This window comes from Melanotaenia boesemani, chromosome 2 (assembly GCF_017639745.1).
Source record: "Melanotaenia boesemani isolate fMelBoe1 chromosome 2, fMelBoe1.pri, whole genome shotgun sequence".
Lineage (NCBI taxonomy): Eukaryota > Metazoa > Chordata > Actinopteri > Atheriniformes > Melanotaeniidae > Melanotaenia > Melanotaenia boesemani.
Window position 1 is genome coordinate 15598739 of NC_055683.1, and position 18392 is coordinate 15617130.

Here is an 18392-nt window from a genome sequence, read left to right on the forward strand (position 1 = left end):
ACAACCACTTTGACGCCACTTCTGTTGCGTCGCTGGCCAACATGATGGCCGTTCGCTGACTGGCTCCTGTGATGCCCAGCATCTTGTAGGCCCTGCAGAGAGATTGCCCCACAAATCCTCAGCCTCCCACTTCAAGGGGTTGGCATCTTTCCCGCCAATCATTGTTCCAGCACTCCTCCACTAGCTCAGAGTACTTTTCCCTTCTTTCTCTCTTCTCCTCTCCTCTGTGCCCTACAATAGTGAGGTGTTCTACCACTACTCAAACCAGCTCTTCCCTATGCCACTGTGCCCACCAGCACCCTTTGCCGTAGCCTTGACTCTGCAATTCCCACAGCCTCGGAAGCTCTCCACTTACGCACTGTCCTTGATCCCAGCCTGAGCAACCTTTGGGTCACTGGACTCCCAGTATTGAAGCAGCTCCCTCGACTGAGTGACCATGAACTCAACATTCAGGCTGCTGACAGGGAGCTTCAGCTTGTTGGTCTGCCTGTACAGGCTTTGTGGCAACCCCAGCCACCTGCAGAGAAACCTGCTGATCCTCATCTCAAAGCTTTCCACTGTTGAAACGGGGACTCCGTAGACCAAGAGGGGCCAAAGGATCCGAGGAAGGATACCATGTAAATCCAGGCTTTGAATTTGCCAGGGAGGCCAGACTTGTCCATCGCAGCTAGCCAGGTCTCCAGCTCTTGGTTGGTTGATTGTGTGGAGGCTGCATTTCTCAGGCTACAGTTGAACACCTTTCCCAGGCTCTTCCCCGGTTCCTCTGTGAGTGGTGCTATCTTGGTGGTGCCGAGTGATAAGCAGAACTTATCTGTCACCTTTGCTTTCTTCAGCACAAGAGACCTTGATTTACCTGGTTTGAAACTCATACAAGCCCAGGAGATCAACTCTTCGAGGCCACTCAGGATTAACCTGCAGCCTGGAACAGATGTGGTTGTCACTGTCAGGTCATCCATGAAGGCTTGAATGGGTGATGGTTGGACTCTGGACTTGGTGAGGGCCTCCCTACACTGGACTTCTGCAGACTTCACCAGCATGTTCATGGCGAGTTCAAAGAGGATCACCTTGATCGTACATCTAGTGATAATCCCCTTTATTAACTTTGTGCCAGTCCAAAGTTGTTGATCCAGAAGAGACTCTCAGACTGAAGTTGGCATAGTAGTCCAGGATAAGGTCTCTAAACCTCTTCGGGATGTGATGTCGGTTCAGTGCCTCTTCTACCAGCTTGTTGTGCATGGATCCATTGTCCTTCCTCTAGATCACCTTCAGGATCCTCCAGAGCCTATTGAGTAGCCTGGGGCAGTTATTATATACCTTGTAAGGTACTCCACTAGACCCAGGAGCAGAGCTTACTCTCGCCCTCTTGACTACCTCCTGGATCTCTCTCCAACCGGGCTCCTTCTCGTCTAAATCCAGTGTTGGTCCAGGTGGATCAATCAGGGACCAACAGGGCCCAGTTCTTGCTATCTATGTTCGTTGCTGTAGGTCTCTCTGAGGTTATTTGTGCAGGGTTATTTGTGCATCACATTTCATGTACAAGACCATTCAGAATGTTTATATAAAACATTAAAAGCATTACAGTGGGTTGCCAAAGAAGATTTAAATAGAACATTAAAAGCAAACTTAAAAAAAAATAAATCAAATAAATACAGAAAAGATTTAAATAAAATATAAAATAAAATGCAAAAAAATAGAAGTTCCAATGTGAGGAATTAACAGTTGTTTTGATAAAAGGCAGCAAATAGAAAAGATTTTAACCCTGATTTAAAACTGCAGAGTTTCAGCAGACCTGCAGTTTTCTGGGAGTTTGTTCCACATGTGAGGAGCATAAAAGCTGAACGCTGCTTCCAAGTTCAGTTCTGACTCTGGGGACAGAAAGTAGACCTGACCCTGATAATCTGGTTGGTTCATAATGAACCAGAAGGTCCTGGATGTGTTTTGCCCCTAAACCATTCAGTGTTTTGTAAACTAACAACAACCAGATACAAAGTCAGTCTAAAGATCTGAGGACTGGATACTTTCCTGGGGCCTCATTTATAAAACTGTGCATAACAAAGCAAATTACAGGTGGCGTCTGCTTCTCAAAGCGGAAATGCTGCGCACGTCAACTTTCAGATTTATAAAAGCATGCGCACGCATGTCACACACCTGTTTCTGTTTATAAATCAGAATCAACTCTAAAGCGAGCGCACGTGAGGGAACGCCTTCCCACGCCCACATAAATGGTCAGGTGGACGCCTGTAACAAATGTGCTTCACATCATTTCCATGATGGCTCTAGAGGGAAAAAAGAGGGAAGAAGTGTAATTTTTCAGGGTGTGATACTGAGATCCTGATGGACCACGTTGACAAATGTAAAAATGTTTAACTGGTGGGCACGGCGTGGGCATTACTTGTATCAGAAAGGCAGAATAGTGGCAGCAGGAGGCAGATGCTGTCATCACAGTGTCAGAAGGGAAGACACGCCAGAGGTAATCGCAACATGGGGCTGGATGTCTCAGTCAGTAGGGCATCCATCATGCCATGCAGGAGATTGAAATTCAAATCTCCCAGGGGTGAATACTAACACCTTCCAGTTGGGGCCTTAGGCAAGATGCTACAGCCTACAGTAAGTTATTTTGGAGAAAAGCATCTGCTAAATGAGAGTAATAATGCCGGTAATGTAGTCTTTTATTTTAATGTTTAAAATAAATATGTACAGATACATCTGAGATTGGTAGCACTTTACTTAGTGTTAAATAATATTTCTTTATAGTTCCTGGGTATTCCAAGTGGGTCGGCGGTGCTGCAGCGAGAGGGTAAGCCTATGTCCTCAGACGAAGTCCTGCAGGTGCAGAAAGACACGATCAACGCAATTAACAATGTGGCCAAGGAGTTGTGGGAAATGGAGACTGTCTGGACAAAAATTGGTACAACAATTACAAAAGGATTGTGTTAGAATAAATAAATAAAGGAAATCCACCTCTTGTGTGTTTCATAAGCGTTGCATCACTTCTAGACACTCCAGTCTGTCCCTCTCTGCTGGATCTCAGAATAAATGACCAAAGCTTACTTTTTGCATTTTCTTTTACTGACTGGTAAATGTTGGCAGCAGACTTTCCACCTCATCATTTCCTTGGTTTTATTCTGTACCGTTGGTGTCGCAGCTTTCCGTTTTCCTAGATTTTGTGTGTACGCCATGGTCAGAATTTCCGTGGAGGTAGGAACATTCTCCCGCCAAATTTGGTTTTTATAAATCCCAAAAGTTGACTATATTTGGCGTACACCGATTTTTGTACCTAAGCCAGCTTTATAAATGAGGCCCCTGGTCTTAGTGAGGACTTGAGCAGCAGCGTTCTGGACAAACTGCAGCTGTCTGATGGACTTTTTAGTGAGACCTGTGAGTGGAGTGTCCCAGTAGTCCAATCTACTGAAGATATATGCATAAATCCTGTTGAAACATTAGTTCTTTAATCCTCCAGATGTTCTTTAAGTGATAACAGGCTGACTTCTGTTTTACTGTGATAAGGGTTAGCAACAACAAGGCATAAGGGTTAATAAGGTACAGAGAAATAGTATCTTCCAAAATGTAGAAGTTTATGTTATTAGAAATCATACGAACCAAGAATTAGTCATCTAATCATCAAAGTAAGGTGATGGACTGATGTAATTGTTGCACATATTTTAGTTAAATAGCCTGTCCTAACAGGAACACCAGTTAGAGGTGAATCTGTGGTACCTTGTCCATTTTGCATTCAGAGCCTGAGGAAAAAAGTGTGCTGTTATCTATCTCTGAGTATCTGCATGCTGCTCCTCAGAACAGTCTAGACAGCTCTCCTGAGGCTCACTCTGTTCCTGCCATGATCACATAATACTACAGTAAATGACCAATGTTGCTCCTAAACTAGCCATCCAGTCTGTGCTGACTCAGCAGATGTGAGTAGGCTGGAACCATATCTCAGCAGATGTCATGTAATATGAGACAAGGCCCAGAACTCAAATTTAAAGTCTTGGATGAGGATGCACATTAAAAGGCTGCAATGATATTTACAGGAATAATTTGTGCTGAGAGCTGGAAATATGTTGCAAGATCAAGATCACTCTATATGGTAAATCAGTGTTTCTCAATCCTGGTCCTTGGGGACCAGACCTAAAACCTTGCATGTTTCAGAGGTTCCAGCACACCTGATTCAGATTAATTGAACTGCTCATCAAGTCTTTGCAAGCCAGACGTGTTAAAGTACCATGGTGTGGGGGATATTTTTTTGTCCCACTTTGGGGCCCTTACAACCAACATGGCATGGTCTAACCACCCGAGCATTGTTGCTGACCATGTCCATCCCTTTATGACCACAGTGTAGCATCTTCTGATGGCTACTTCAGCAGGGTAATACATATCATGGATGTGCAGCTGGCAAATCTGGCCCAACTGTGCGATGTTATCATGTTAATATAGAGCAAAATCTCTAAGAAATTTTTCCAACACCTTGATTTGATTTTACCTTGAACACCTTGAGTTGATTTCTGCAGCCTATCCCCCTTTATATGGTTGCATAATTGCCATCGCTGATGTTTAAATTCACAATCAGTCATGAAAAATGTCATCCTAGGACCCCGATCTTTAAATTGTCCCTCTGGGACTAATACAGTTTACTGAATTGAATCTGGTTTCAGTCCTTCAGTTTCTTCCCCCAGTAAAGAACTCAGAAGTTCCTCTCCCAGTCTCCATACTAGTAATTGACATCACCGGTCTCAGGAGCTTGCAGCAAATCAACAGTCTGAATTAGTTGCATTTTTTTATTGTTTCAGACCATCAGTCTAGGGTTAGAAGGTGTAAGCACTCCATAAGGAGGTGTTGCAGGGTACAGTCTCAGAGTGGCTTTACCTGGATCTCAGTTTGATAAAATTAGATTATTTCACATCTAATGGTCACCATTCTTCAAAGTCACCTTGGGGGGGGGATCCTGTTACATTGGATGACTGACGATTTCCTTCAGTATGCTATTGGGAGCAGAGGTGATCAACCACTTACACAGAGGGTGTGAAATGACTTGGAAATTGGCTGTCTCACCTTTTTAAAAAAGAAAAAAACTGAGGAGTTACTGTTTTTTCTCTTAATTCTTATTGAATCCCAAGAGCAGAAGGTCAGCTGGTCCAGCACTGCTCAGGCTGCCGCTTGAAGATGTCTACTTATTCACTGCATGAGAGGAAACACAAAAATATGATGAAAAGACAAAAGTCTTAACAGTTTGATAATACTAATAACTCACAACAACATTATTGTAGCTGCTCAGAGAGCAGAACTAGATCATTGTTGACATGAAAATAAGTCTGGAGTCTTTCATTATATTTTTAGTTTCAGGAACTAGAATCCGTGAAAGCTGGATAGACATTAAACATCTGAGCAGCAAATATCAGAGGAAAAAATGCAAATTAAAGACAAATAATAATGACAATAATAATAATTTCTAAATTATATAAATCATTACCCTAAACAGATACCCTAATACCTGTAGGTAAATGGAAGACATATCCACCTTCACTGAGCCGCCACCTTATCGTGGTGAAGTAGTTTGCGTGGCCTGATGATCCTAGTGGCTATGTTGTTGGGGGCTTTATGCCCCTGGTAGGGTCACCCATGGCAAACAGGTATCTAGGGGAGGGACTAGATGAAGCATGGCTCAAAAGCACCTCTATGATGACAACAAATCATGGACACAGGCTTCCCTTGCCTGGGCGTGGGTTACCGGGCCCCCCCTCTGGAGCCAGGCCTGGAGCTGAGCACTTGGTGGCCGGGCCTTTACCCATGGGGTTCGGTCGGGCTCAACCTGAAAGGGTGATATGGGCCCCCCCTCCAGTGGGCTCACCACCTGCAGGAGGGGCCATAGGGGTCGGGTGCAGTGTGAGCTGGGTGGCTGCCGGAGGCGGGGAACCTGGCGGTCTGATCCTCGGCTGCAGAAGCTAGCTCTAGGGATGTGGAATGACACCTCTCTAGTGGGGAAGGAGCCTGAGCGGGTGCGCGAGGTTGAGCAGTTCTGGCTAGATATAGTTGGACTCACCTTGACACACAGCTTGGGCTCTGGAACTACTGTCCTTGAGTGGGGCTGGACCCTCTTCTGTTCTGGAGTTGCTCCAGGTGGGAGGCGCCGAGCAGGTGTGTGCATGCTCATTGCCCCTCAACTTGGCGCCTGTGTGTTGGGTTTACCCCGGTGGACGAAAGGGTAGCCTCCCTCCGCCTTCAGGAGGGGGGATGGGTCCTGACTGTTGTTTGTGCTTATGCACCAAACAGTAGTTCAGAGTACCCACCCTTTTTGGAGTCCTTGGAGGGGGTGTTGGAAAGCACTTTTTCCGGGGACTCCCTTGTTCTGCTGGGGGACTTCAATGCCCACATGGGCAATGACAGCGAGACCTGGAGGGACGTGATAGGGAGGAAGGGTCCCCCTGATCTGAATCAGAGTGGTGTTTTGTTGTTGGACTTCTGTGCTCATCATGAATTGTCCATAACAAACACCTTGTTCAGACATAAGACTGTCCACATGTGCACTTGGCACCAGGACACTCTAGGCTGTAGTTCAATGATCAACTTTGTAGTTGTATCATCGGACTTGCGGCCGCATGTCAACTGATCACCACCTGGTGGTGAGTTGGCTCAGAGGGTGGGGAAGGATGCAGGTCAGGCCTGGCAGACCCAAGCGTGTTGTGAGGGTCTGCTGGGAATGTCTGGCAGAGTCCCCTGTCAGAAAGAGTTTCACTCCCATCTCTGGCAGAGCTTCAATTATGTCCCAGATGAGGCGAGGGACACTGAGTCCGAGTGGGCTGTGTTCCGTGCCTCTATTGTTGAGGTGGCAAGCTGCAGCTGTGGCCGCAAGGTCATCAGTGCCTGTCATGGTTGTTACCCCCGAATTCGTTGGTGGACACCAGCAGTGATGGATGCCGTCAAGCTGAAGAAGGAGTCCTATCGGGCCTTTTTGGCCTGTAGGACTCCAGAGGCAGCTGATGGGTATCGGCAGGCTAAGCGGAGCGCAGCTTCAGCGGTCGCTAAGGCAAAAACTCGGGCTTGGGAGGAGTTTGGAGGGGCCATGGAGAATGACTTCCGGACGGCTTCGAGGAGATTCTGGTCCACCATCCGGCGGCTCAGGAGGAGAAAGCAGTGCTCCATCAATACTGTGTACAGTGGGGATGGGGGGCTGCTGACCTCAACTCGGGACGTTGTGAGGCGGTGGAGGGAATAGTTCGAAGACCTTCTCAATCCCACTAACACGTCTTCTGATGAGGAAGCAGAGTCTGGGGACCCTGGTGTTGGCTCTCCCATTTCTGGGGGTGAGGTTGCTGAGGTGGTTAAAAAGCTCCTCGGTGGCAGGGCCCCGGGGGTGGATAAGTCCGCCCAGAGTTCCTTAAGGCTCTGGATGCTGTAGGGCAGTCTTGGCTGATACACCTCTGCAGCATCGCATGGACATCGGGGACAGTTCCCCTGGACTGGCAGACTGGGGTGGTGGTCCCCCTCTTCGACTCTGCAGTTGTTGGGTGTATAAGTGGTGGACGGGAGGAGGAGTACAGGGGGCTGGTGGACGAATTTGTGGAGTGGGCGGGTAAGAATCACCTGCTGCTTAATGTGGACAAGACCAAAGAGATGGTGTTAGACTTCAGGAAGAAGGTATCAGCTCCACAGCCCCTCCGCATCCTGGGTAGTGATGTGGACACTGTTGAGGAATATAATTACCTAGGAGTGACTATCGATAACAGACCAAGTTGGAAGACCAACAGCACAGCTGTGTACAAGAAGGCCTGCAGCAGACTCTACTTCCTGAGGAAGCTGCGGTCGTTGAATGTGTGCAGCAAGATGCTGGAAATCTTTTACCAGTCTGTTGTGGCCGGTGCCCTGTTTTCATCTGTGGTCTGCTGGGGGGGCAGCATTGCAGCCAGTGACACCAACAGACTGAACAAACTGATCAGGAAGGCTGGCTCTGTCATTGGCTGCAGACAGGACACTTTAGAACATTAGAAGCAGTGGTGTAGAGGAGGACACTGAACAAACTGTTATCTATCTTGGATAACCCGGACCACCCTCTCCACCTTGTGCTGGACAGACAGCGGAGCTCCTTTTCCAAAAGGCTCAGACAGCTTCGCTGTCTCAAAGACCGCTTCAGGAAATCTTTCCTGCCACACGCAATAAGACTGTTTAACTCATCATCATTGTGTCAGAGATAACAATATGAGTGACTGTTGTAACTGGTGAATTTTTGCACTGACTGGATCAACCTTGCACAGTTAAACTCCTCATCTTGTGTCACTGAAAACAACTGTCAAGCATGTAACTGGGTAATTTTGTGTGTAACTGGTTAATTTTGCACAGACAAGCTCAATTTTGCACACCACACTACTAATCATTGCACTGGACTATATTATTTGCTGGCTATTCTCACTTCTTACTCTGTATAGCTAAATACCTCCTTGTATAAGTCTTTTGTAGATATTGAAATTTTTTATACTGTTTTTTATTTTGCTACCTTTAGAAGCACAACTGCTAAATGGACTAAATGTACCACTGCAACACCTAAATTTCCCAGCTTGGGATGAATAAAGTACTTCTATCTATCTATCTATCTATCTATCTATCTATCTATCTATCTATCTATCTATCTGTCTGTCTGTCTGTCTGTCTGTCTATCTATCTAAATGTCTGTCTGTCTGTCTGTCTGTCTGTCTGTCTGTCTGTCTGTCTGTCTGTCTGTCTGTCTGTCTATCTATCTATCTATCTATCTATCTATCTATCTATCTATCTATCTATCTATCTATCTATCTATCTATCTATCTATCTATCTATCCAAACCCAGAGAATTCAAAGGAGTCTCTGAATCCACCCTACAAATCCACACTTCGTTTGGCCTCAAACGAAGGCTGCTGATGATGCATCCTTCGCGGTCTCTTTTCTCCCAGAGTTCATTACACACAAGACAGTGGCGAATTAGCAACCACTCTCAGAAGAGTACGTTTTAGATTTCAATAAAATTTTATAAAAAAAAAAAATTAACTACACTTTAGTAGAAATGTTACAAAATCAAGTACATTAAAAACATGTTTGTTAAATGGTGACGTCAAAATTCTGTAATATTCATGTATTTTTAAGGGGTTAAAGTGTGCAACAGCTGAAAAACAACAGAGGCTTTTTTTTTACTGTTGGTGTTAACATTCACTGAAGTATCTTATGAGTAATTTCAAAGGTTTGAGTGATTCAAGGTCCTATGTTGTTGCTATGGGAAATTATTGTTGACTAGGTAGGCTGTCCCATTTCACGAACATTAAGTGGACTTTGAAGTGTGTAGAGTACGGAGCACACGCCTGAGTCTGCACACTTGGGACACACCTTAAGTTCCTTTTCTGTTTGTTTTTACAGTTTTACTTGCTTTTTCATTAGTCAACTCAGTAAAGAAAAGGAAATAAAGGAGCAAGATGCTTGCATTCCTGGCTTGTGAGACACGAGTTTGGCTTGCTGTTTAATCTGTTTTCACGCACTGGTTTAACACACAGACAGAACAGTAGGTACACTGGATGTGCACACCAGTTCACAACTTTTGGTCAACAGCTACACAAAAGCATGAGCTGTAGAATCCCAGCTCATGAGGCAGGGTCTTTTCGGGGTTCCATAGGAACACACATTACATAGGTGTTTGGTGATTGCCAGATTTCCACTTATTAATTTCCACTTCTTGTGGCCCCACCATTTTTAAAAACCACTGTTGCAGCTACAGACGTCAACAACAATAACATGAACTGAGTGTGCGATAAATGGACTGATGAGGAGGTCAAAGCTTTTATGGCTGTCTAAGCCACAGAGGATATTCAGGCTTGCAGCGGAATACAAAGATTTTTTGCGACAATCAGTTTTTAATTAGAGAAATCGGGGATTTAGCACAAAGTGAAGCAGTGCAGGGATAAAATGAAAAAAAATAAGACAACAACTAGAGTGGGGCGAACCGAAAAACCAGTAAATGGTTATTAAATGGTTATTATTATTATTATTATTATTACACTATATTTTCATAAGGTGTATGGCACACCTGTACACATACACACACTTTTCTTTTTTTTTATTTTTACATAATTTTATTTTATTTTTTCATTCAGAAATGGAACCAAAAATCTATATATTTTGCTTTTAATTTAGTAATTTTTTGGTTAACTATATTTATGTTTGTCTTGGTTAGAATTGGACACGGTACTTAAAACAAAACATCTGAGCAGCAAAATGTGCACTTTAATGATGATCTTATATGTGGTTTTATTGTATCATATTTAAGAGGCAGTTGTAATCAGTCAGTCTGAGCAGGTCAGGTGAAGGTGCACATAAATGGGAGCAAATTAAATATGAGTGCTCAGATTTGTCTGGCTCTCAGACTAAGTGCAACCCAGTAGAAAAAAAGTAGCTTTTAAAGTTTCTTGTCAAATTATTTCTTTGAATACAGTTCTTCTTTGTGGATGCACTTTAGAAGCTGTGAAAAATACAATTAAATGGGAACTTGTTTTGATCCCTATGGTGAACTGTAAAAAAAGTTGTTAAAAAAGTAGAGTGACATTAAAACGCATGGCAAACCAGCTAAGTATTAAATATTTATAAATATATATATATGTTGTATCTGAAGAGCTGATAGCTTGGATCTAAACTGCAGCCAGATCTCAACCACACCTTTTCCTCAATCCCTCTCAACTTCTTATTGGTTAGTAGAGTGTTGGAGAGCGAAGCAGCGTTCCTCTCATACCACTAGATGAACTCAACGTGACAACATTAGCACATACGTCAAGTTATTGAATTGTCTCTCCTTTTTTTCGCCGCAACAAACTTCACCCCCCAAATTTCCAGCAAAGTATCAGAATACTTTAGGCCCTGATCCAGTCAGTTGTATGTTTACATGATGGAAAGCTTTAATATAAATGTAATGCAAGATTTTTGTCATTCCTGAAATCCACTTGTAGCTGGCCTATGCTAGTTGTATCCCTCTGCTTCACAGCATCTTAATTTTCTCCACCAGCAAGGCTTAGCTTGGTGGTTTAGCCTTAAAGAACTAGACTGGAGTTGTTTTAGACAACTTCTCAAGCAGGTCAGAATAAATTTTGACAATCTCTAATAATCGCTTTTCTTCAGCTTCTTCAGAGCCGCCTCGTTACAGGACAATTTACCTGAATTTTAATGATGATTTGCACTGATCAAGTAAGGAACAGCATGCAAAATGCCTTATTTGCCCTCCGGGTGTAGTTGTGCACAGACGTGCATGACGGATGCATAAATTACAAAACTATGTCATAAACATGGTGATGGTGTAGGAGACACACATAAGAAGAGCCAGCGCAGTAGACAGTGGTGGTCTGTGCGGTGATTAAATATTTTGCAGCTTTTTCTTCTTTCTCTGTAATGCAATTTGCAGCATGGGTCTCAATACTGAAAATTTCTTTATTTCTTTATTCTTAATTATTCTTAATTTTTAGTATTACTGCTAAATGCCACACAACCCATGTGAGTGGGTTCAGAGTTTGTTTTATTTGTTGTCTTTGGACCTGAGCACCCAAAGAAGACACTGTCTAGCTATGTGATTACTATGGGTGGTGTTCTGTTGGGTTCCAGTACTAAAGTGAGGGACCTTGAAGTTATTTTGGACCAGGATCTATCTTATGATTCACATATGAATATGCATTTCTCTTTATTCCTTATTCTATTGTATACATTTGTCTTTAATTAGTGTTGCTTGTTTTCATTCTCAGCAGGTATCCCTGGCTTAGAGTTATGGTGCCTGTTGACCTGTCTTTCCTGTCCACTCCACCCCCAACCAGTTGAGTCTAACGGCTGCCTTTCCTTGGTCTGCTGAAGGTTTCTTCCTGTTTAAAGGGAGTTTTTTTCCTCCACATGTTCAGGATGGGGAATTTAATCTAAGAGAAGATTAGATGCATTCCGTTGGGTTCCTTAGAAAGGCAATTAGTTTTCTATCATTTGGCTTAAATGAACGCAGTTATAAATGGGACTATTGGGAAACATGTAATGGATTTGTTTTAATTTGATTATAATTGGACTACAATGATAAACTGCATCTGCAAAAGTGCTTTGAGGCTTTTGTAAATTAAATTGAATTGACCACTAGTTACTCTCTTGTTCATGTTAATGCAGACCTCAGCAGAATCTGTCCAGCAGCAGCGAGTTGTGTGCTTTATGATCCTACATCACCTTCTCGGTTAACTGGATGGTCTGTTTGCTTTTCCACTACAAGAAAACCGAAACCCCCCGTTTTCAAACAGACAAAAGTTCGCTTCTTTGTCCCACACCAGACGGTGAGTGATAAGACTGAGCAGATCAAATATAAATATTATTGATACAAAGGCTAGTATTGGTATCGTTTGACACTAGCGTCATAAGATCAATATTTTTCTTGCTGAGTGCTTTGGGGGTAAAAACTCATAGAATGTTAATGTAATGTAAATGTGCTCTTAATCTGCAATGGACATTTTTATAGCTACCCATACTTAGTGAGCAAACTCACACTCAGTTTGCACATGAAGTACGACCTCACGGACCCCCTGCTCTCTCGCAGGGATCCCAGGTTGGGAACCATAAGCTCCAGAAGTTCTGACTTGCCGACTTCCAATACCTTTTAGGCCATTTGCTTTCTTAATTAAACTGCTGATGAGGTTTTGTAGTTAATTGCAAAGCAAAAAGCAAGAGCAGAATCGTTTCAACTTCTGATTTTAGTTGTACAGTGAATGCAGCACGACTGAGAATGTTAGCATAGCTAGTCTCAACCAAGCGGCAACCTCCAACAGTAAAATGTGAAGCCTATGCAGAAGTGCAAAGTGTTGCAGTTCACCCCTCATCCGCTCCAAAACAGAGCAAATCCCCATAGACTCCCATGTTTAAAAGACCTACTTCACAGCAGAAATAAACATGTTTAAAGCCTTGTACAAAAACCATTTTAGGATTAATTGGTCAAGTTTACCTTCATGACAACTGTGAGGGAGGTGAATTTTTTTAAACTCATCTGTTTGGATGTTATTTAATCTTGAAATTCGGCATAACTGGGGGCATATCTTTTTGATTGACAGGTATCCAGTATCCACGGTAAGAAGGCAGAGTGCAGCACAACCATGGTTTTTAGCCTGCTAACAGCACTCCTTAGCTTTAGCCCGCCTACCCTTATTAGTTGGTTATCTCACGTTAGAGCCGAGTTGGCTCAGTTAGCTCTTAGCTACAGGCAGCTCGGAGCTTGATAGATGTCAATCATCCACCCCCATGCTCACAGCCCCCTCTCAGCTCCGCCACATTACCCATTTTTGTATTTTCCAGGAGCTGCCAAGATGGCGATGGTAGGAACCTCCCAACGAGCTTCACTTTTGCTCTTCAGAAACCTAGGGGGCTCCATCTATCTATTATATACAGTCTATGGTCTCAACATGTTAGCATACTAGCTAACATGCTGAAACTAGCTTTCTTTGCTCAAAAACAGCTGCAACAAGTCTTTTTCTGTGATGCAAGTTAAGATTTACATCTGCAATGATTTCCTGTGGAAATCTGTCAAAACTAACCAGTTACAGAAGCTAAATAAACACCTTCTGGTTTTGGCCTTTCGATGAGCTGTTTTTATTTCAGGAAGTCTCCACTCTCCCACCCAACCCCATTAATCAAATGTCATTTATGGTAGGGCATATTTGATTAATGCTCACAGCCAGTAAAGAGGGTTGGGATTAGATTAGATTATAGCTTTTTGTCTAAATGTGCATGCTGGACAGAGACTTTTTATACCACGTTCCCCTATCTGTGTTGGGATTAGACGTGCTTAAACAGATTGCTCATGCTCCATTAGCTGAAGTCCATGGATTCAAAGGGCCAAAACCTTCAAATAAAGTGAATGCATTTAGCATAAAAACATTCTCCTGTTTATAAAAGTTTTCATTATTTAGGATTATTTGTGGTGGCTATCAGTAGTGATGATGTTGCATCGTACATTACATCCTCTGATACTTATCTGTAAATGTGAAATGCCTCTGCTCGCGTGCAGGGAGGTGGAGCTCTTTCAAAACAGGAAAACACACACCCTGACACACAGATGTGAGTCCTGATGTGTGCCACAGCAGCACTTAGAGACAGAGCCTTACTCAGCACTGATTATTAATTCATGCTCCTCATCTCAGATGGAAGCTCACACCAGAAAAACCTCAACTTTCCATTACAGTAAATGACCGTAGATAGACGGACATGAAAAATAGATCTGATGGAAAGTGGAAAAGAGAGAATTTGGATCAGGGAATGCCTTGGAAAGTCATGACTGCTTTGTGTGTGTGTGTGTGTGTGTGTGTGTGTGTGTGTGTGTGTGTGTGTGTGTGTGTGTGTGTGTGTGTGCGTGTGTGTGTGTGTGTGTGTGTGTGTGTGTGTGTGTGTGTGTGTGTGTGTGTGTGTGTGTGTGTGTTTCTTATGCTGGATCTAAAAATATCCAGTCTTCCACATCATGTCCCATAAAGGGAGTTTTCCATCCCAGCTTAAAGTCTTTCCCAGCGTTCCTTTCGGCACTCTGCCACTAAATCTTTAAACTCCTGTGACTTCACCCCCTCTCACCCCACAAAAAAAAAAAAAAAGAACAAGGAATTCTAATAGGTAGATATATTAGATTAAGTCTAATTTGTCCTTGTTAAAAATAGCAAAAGAGTTAAGTGACAGTTTAATTCAGTATTTGCTCATTTTTACGTTTACAATAAAGAAACCTTTTTAAAATAGATTAAATATTTTTCCCATCATCCCTGCCCTCTATCGCTCTCCCTCTTGCTGCCATCATCATGTTCCTCCACTCATCCCCCACCTCCACCCTTCCCTCCTCTATTATGTCTCTCTGTAATCCGGTGTGTTTCTTTGTAGTCGTACAGCATGTGGCTCAGCTGCACTTTGGCCTCTAATGGACCCAGTCAATGGGGTGAATTGCCACCCTGTTGTTTCTATCCAGGTCAAGTGTGAAGGGGTGTGTTTATGTGTGTTTGAATGTGTGTGTGTACGTGTGTTTGGTGGGTGGCCTGGTTTGTGGACTGTGTGTATTTTTTGTTTTGTATGAGTGCACATGCTGCCAGTCACATATTTCTGTGGAAAGATAAGCAGCTTTGGGAGGATGCAACTGATCTCAGTAGATTTAAATGTAGTTTAATGGTGTGTTTTTAACTTGCTGCATTGTTTTGTGTGTGTGTGTGTGTCTCTGTGTGTGTGCTTGTTCTTTAAATTGTGCATGACTTGTTTGAGATGGAGATTGTACAAATACCGAACGGCACTGCAACCCAGGATGAGAGTTCAAGTCTATTTCATTAGAATCAATGGTGATGTTCTTGAGTCGGTTGCTGTTGATTACAAACCAAAAATCCAATAACTTGGAATAATCAGAAAATTGTTATAATTACTTACATCATGTTAACGGAAGATGTAAGAAGCAAAGCTGCTTTTTGACCATGTGAAGATGTAAAAAACAAATCAGATATACAGGTCTGCATGCTCAAAGACATTTAAGTATTTGGGGAAAATGTAGGTGTGTTAATCCGATTTCTCATGATTAGATAACGGCTGTTTACATGACCACTAAAATCAGATAACGTAGTAATCAGATCATTGTAATAACCTCATCTGACTGTCTATACGCGACATTTAAAAAATCCTTGTCTACTTGTCACTACATAAGTATGTAGTGACTTTAAAGTTTTAGTCCTTTATTTCTCTTTCATTGAAATAATTAGTATTCATACTTGTCTTTTTAACCCGAATAATTACATTTAAATGCATTTTAAAACTTTTTCTTTAATTTGTTTGATTAGTCATTAAACAGAAGAAAAGTTAAAAGAAGTGATTTTAAGTCTCCTAACTGACCAATTTTATTTAAACATTGAGTTCAATTCTGATAAGTGCAGTGTAGTTAATATATATATATATATATATATATATATATATATATATATATATATATATATATATATATATATATATATATATATTTATACATACATACATATATATATATATATATAAACTTGGGATAGAGCCGTATTTTACATGATCTTTCCCTTTAATGAACTTTTTAACCATTTAGTAACACAGAATCTGTGTCCATCTTACTGAATGAAACATGTCAGCTGTTCAGAAGTGTGGATGTTGTTTCTTAGGTCCACCTTGCTAGTACCGGGTTGGACCCCCTTTTTCTTCAGAACTACCTTCATCACACAGTTGCTGCAGATTTGTCGGCTGCACATCCGTGATGAGAATCTCCCGTTCCACCCCAAAGCCGCTCTACTGTGGTGGTTCCCAACCTGGGGTTTGGGACCCCCAAGAGCACAGATGGAGGGGGTGCCCAAGGCTTTGAACATTAGAGCCATTGAGTTTCATTCACTAGTATCCTTTCACAAATCTTCTTAAATTTGTTCTTTAGTTGTACTTGAGAATTCTTTGAGAAAACACTGTCAGATTCATGAACATGTTCGTAGACTGTGGAATTGTTTGTATCTTTCCTCTTAGAACGGTGAATATCAATCTCTCCTAAGTTGAAAGGAAGGACCAGCTCCCTACTTTGCATAGGTAAACGCCCAAAACATGCCCATAGAAGGGCAAAGATTTCCGGTTCTGTGCAGACAGAAGTGAGTCAAACAAGCAAAAAGAAACAAACAGAATGGAGACTCATCAGAACAGACATCGTTTCTCTGTCTTCTATCGTGTTGGTGAGTCTGTGTGAATTGTAGCCTCAGTTTCCTGTTCTTAGCTGACAGGAGGCACCGGTGTGGTGTTCTGCTGCTGTAGCCCATCTGCTTCACTTAAATCCCCTTTTTTCCTTGTTCTGATGCTCAGTTTGAACTTCAACAAGTCGTCTTGACCATGTCTGCATGACTAAATGCATGAAGTTGCTGCCATTTGATTGGCTGATTAGATATTTGCGTTGGAAAGGAATTAACAGGTGTTGCTAATAAATTGGCAGGTGAGTGTATTTTGCTGCCAGGACAGTCAAGCACACACTCTGTGTTCATGAAGCTACCCTGTTAGAATTCATGCAGAATGAGGTCAGGTATTGTCCTGCTGAAATAATCACTTACCACAGAGAAAAAGACGTCACTTTGTGTCTAGAAAAGTTAAATATCAATAGTGCCTTCACAAACAGAAAATAATGCACCTCCATATGAGCTGCTTTTACAGCTTCTAGTAATAATAGCTTGGATGGACTTTTTCATCTTTGACACATAACCAGATGTTGATTTGTTTTTTCCAAAAATAGCTGAAATGTACATTCATGCCCAGCTAGTGAAGGGCATGGTGGTTCGATGCTGAAGTGTTTTTGGGCTAGACACTGAACCCTTTTTTTACTCCTCATATATCAATCATGTTATGATTGTGAAGATAAAACAGGCTGTATACAGTGTGCATAAATTCACATGGTCTGTAGGTGTTTGATGTCTTTAATCCTTTGATTTTAAGTTTGTCCCTTTGTGTTCTAGACTCCTTGTTGTATGTTTGTAGTCCCGGCTTCCCCTGTTGTTCCTTGTCACCCACCTGTATCCATTCATCCAATAAGTCACCAGTGATTATTATCACCAGTAACAGTATATGCTCTTTGGTTTACTTGTTTATTGCCAGTACCTTTTCTCTCATGTCCAGATTTGTTGTTCATATGTCATGTCATGGCAGCACTTTTAGCCATTTTTCCAGTCCTGAGTTTAGTTAATTTGCCTGCCTAGTCTGTTGTCCTTAGTTTGAGCCCTACTTCCTTGCCTCAACATTGGATATATATATATATATATATATATATATATATATATATATATATATATATATATGTGAACCTCAAGATTAACAAAAGACGCTATGTAAGTAGGAGTGTGCCATCTTAGGTACCTCAAGTTTCGATTTAATTCTAATTCATGGTGCTACAATTCTATTATTAAACAATGATCATGATTTTCAGCGCATCCTTCAAGTAATCAAACAAACAAACAAACCAAATAAAAGACTTTTCAAGACCATCATTTTATGGCTAACAATAAATTAATCAAACACATTTTTCATATTATGTTGATATTTTTCCATAAAATCTACAGGACAAGTGTGTGTTGGCAATAGCAGCATTATAGACAACAACAACAACAAAAAAAAACAGTTATTTTCACAAATAAAGACCATTACCTATCTGTAAAACATTTGCTTGATCAAAATACTTTAACAAAAAAACTCTAATAATACAGAAATTAGATGGAAGCCAGGGTTTTTTAGGAAAACAAAAACACAAAGTGTCTTTAGAGATAAGTAAGACGTCTTTTAACCAACAGCCTTATCAGTTTTCACAAGCTTCTGTACCAGCAGGTCGAGTACAAAAATATTCTGAACTAATACAAATGCTAGCTTATACAGTAATGAATAAAAGAATATAT

General features: G+C 41.9%; 1 pseudogene; it reads right to left on the reverse strand.

Moving 5' to 3' along the window:
- The window catches only part of LOC121656917, a 14740-nt pseudogene extending 2166 nt beyond the window's left edge, over positions 1-12574 (reverse strand).
- Positions 12575-18392: the final 5818 nt, after the last annotated feature.